The 2,683-nt window shown below is 51.1% G+C and overlaps 1 pseudogene; it reads right to left on the bottom strand.

The window, feature by feature from the left end:
* Positions 1-466: 466 nt before the first annotated feature.
* Positions 467-1,970, bottom strand: LOC125537117 (annotated as a pseudogene).
* Positions 1,971-2,683: the final 713 nt, after the last annotated feature.

The raw sequence follows: 2,683 nt of genomic DNA, 5'->3' as shown, positions 1-2,683 counted from the left end.
TTGTTAAATGCAACGATATAATGAAAGAGTATCCTTGTAGGACATGAAGTCTATCCTTCTGGGTATGTTAGCTGCGCGGTTCGGTTAGCAGCTGGTCGCAGTTCGATTCCTTGAGCGAGCACTATTTTCATTATAACATAACTTGTGCTATTTTGCTGACAATGAGTCCCGCACCTGTCAGGGCTTTTTTAGGCGAAAAAATAAAAGTCGAGGGTGTTTTCACAAAAACAACACGCCGCACGCCTGGTCTACACTGCCCGGTCACTGACAATGCCCCCCATGCCATGCTGTTATGCTTCGTCAGCGCCGCATGTGTATACTAACGAGTTTTGGACCGTATTTGCACGATGAGCCAAGTTGTGGCACCAGTTCAATGTATGCCGCAAGTTTTGGTACTAAAGTGATTTTTCTCGTCAAGTTTAAGCACTGGTGGTGTAATTGACTCTATATTTTTTAGATTTTCATTTCAATGATATTTAAGAATGCCAACCATATTTACCAGAAGTTTTCTAAAACATTTAAGAATGCCAACAAAAGGACCATGTGCATCAGATATTCTCCGGTTGGATGTTCCCTCTCTCTAGCATCTTTCCATGTTTCACACTATTAATTTCACATTCTGCGTTGAATCTTGTTAGTCATCCACGCTCCATCTCTGTTCTGGAAAAAGCAGCTAAAGCATTTGGTAAGCACCCGGGCGACTCCTCTGACTACCATCGAAATTGAAAAGGAAACACAGAATAACCAACAAACAATCGATGCAACCTTCAGTAATAAGTAGATTGTATATAGGAAAGGTTCCATTGATCTTGAATCAAGATTTCTTTTTAGAATGACATGAACCTGGTGCCAACGGCGTACTAGCAGCGGTCGATGAGGTTTTGGTCGTTGCTTGCACCACGCATGAGCATGCCACTCCGCCGCTAGCGCGGGCACCAACCACACGCCCCGTCGCGAGCAGTCGAGACGGTGGATCTTTGCAGAGCGAGCAGTCGAGACGATGGATCTTTGCATAGTGCTGCTTTTAGGTGTGCAGTTCATCTAGTAAATTAAATTAACCACACGGTACAAATTATCACTGAGCAACATATAAAAAACACCAGCTCAATGAAGAGCTTCAGGCTGCAGGTGGGAGTGGGACTAAGTGGGATTAGCCATCCCATCCCACTTAAACTGTTCTAATGGGCTCTCATTGAACAAGAAGAAAATTAGGTGGGCTAGCTCTATTAGCCCATTGGAGTCCCACTTCATCCCGTCGCCACTCGCAGTGATCAGCAACAACTTCTCGTCTTCTAAAAAAAAGCAACAGCTTCTCGGCGCCAATGGCAGCCACGATCTTCCCCGCAACAGTTTCGGCGTTGCTGGTGTAGGCCTACCCAGTCTCGTCGGCGGCCACAGTGGCGATGACTGGGATGTGGCCGGACGCGATGATGGGGTGGAGCAAGGAGGGGTGTACGCGCGTCACCTCGCCGACGAACCCGTGGGCTGCGGCGTCGGGGGAGGGGCGCACGGTGTGGAGGTGCGCGTCCTTGCCACAGAGGCCGACAGCGGTGGCACCGGCGAGGCTGATGAGGGAGACGAGCTGCTTTGTTATTGTTGACCTTGCTGACCAGCACCATCTCGACGACCCTCCATGATGAGAGCGCCGGTGACGTGGAGGCCATTGCGGAGCTGCGACTCGACGCCGATGTGCTACAGTTAGGAGTTGATCTCTGGACCGCCGCCATGCACGAGCACGGGGCGCAGGCCGACGCATGAGAGGAGGACAAGGTTGCGGATCATCGACGCATGCAGCTCGGCGACGTCATGGCCGTGCCGCCGTACTTCACCACCACCGTCTTGCTCTTGAACTGCTGGATGAAGGCGAGTGCCTCCGGCAGGGCGTCCATGCAGTTCAGCACCGCGGCCGCCGGATGGGAGGCGTGCGCGCGCCACGCTGGCGCAGCGTTAGGGAGGAGGTCGAGACGCATTGTAGCTGTTGTTCTGAATACAATGTCTTGCGTTTGTATTTTTTAGTGGGATCCCACCTTCACCCGCTTAATCCATGTGGGCTACACAATATTTCTCACCAATTCATAGTGGGATCTGGTGGACTGAGGTGGGATACCCACGGGCAGTCCCACCTGCAGCCTGAGAAGAGCTGGACTGCACCAAACAACTGGTGCATTTCCATTATGAAATAACAAAGCAGAGTCGAGCTTGCAAGAACTGAAAGTCTGAATTCTGAAACTATCTAGCCACTGCACCCACGTCTGGCTCATCTTATAAATCGTTACTATCATATGAATCACATGTCCAACAATGTAGTGTGCGACCGCATAAGAAAAGATGCCAGCGTTTCTAAAGCTAGGGGATTTCTATATAGTTATTAGTACCTTTCTTACCGACGCAGTTGTTGTGGTTGTGGTCACGGCAGTAGGCGTCGAGGTCTCCACAGCGCCATCGTTCTTCTTCCGCATCTCCACCAAGTTCAGAGGCAGTACAGGGGCAGCGGACCAGTCATTGGCCTTCAGGTCCATCAACTTTCATGCTGTACACTTGGGCCAACCTCGACTCGGACTTCGACTTCTTCGGTTGCGCGATGGCATGCCTCGCTCTCCCTCAGAAACATCCCGACGACCACCATCGACCCTGCCCAGCCCGTCGGCATTGTCGCCATCGCCGAAATCACTCTCCCATCCAG

The sequence above is a fragment of the Triticum urartu genome, chromosome 2 (genome assembly GCF_003073215.2).
Source record: "Triticum urartu cultivar G1812 chromosome 2, Tu2.1, whole genome shotgun sequence".
In the NCBI taxonomy this organism is placed as follows: domain Eukaryota; kingdom Viridiplantae; phylum Streptophyta; class Magnoliopsida; order Poales; family Poaceae; genus Triticum; species Triticum urartu.
Note: the sequence above shows the minus strand (reverse complement) of the source record. Positions and strands in the feature narration are given on the sequence as shown.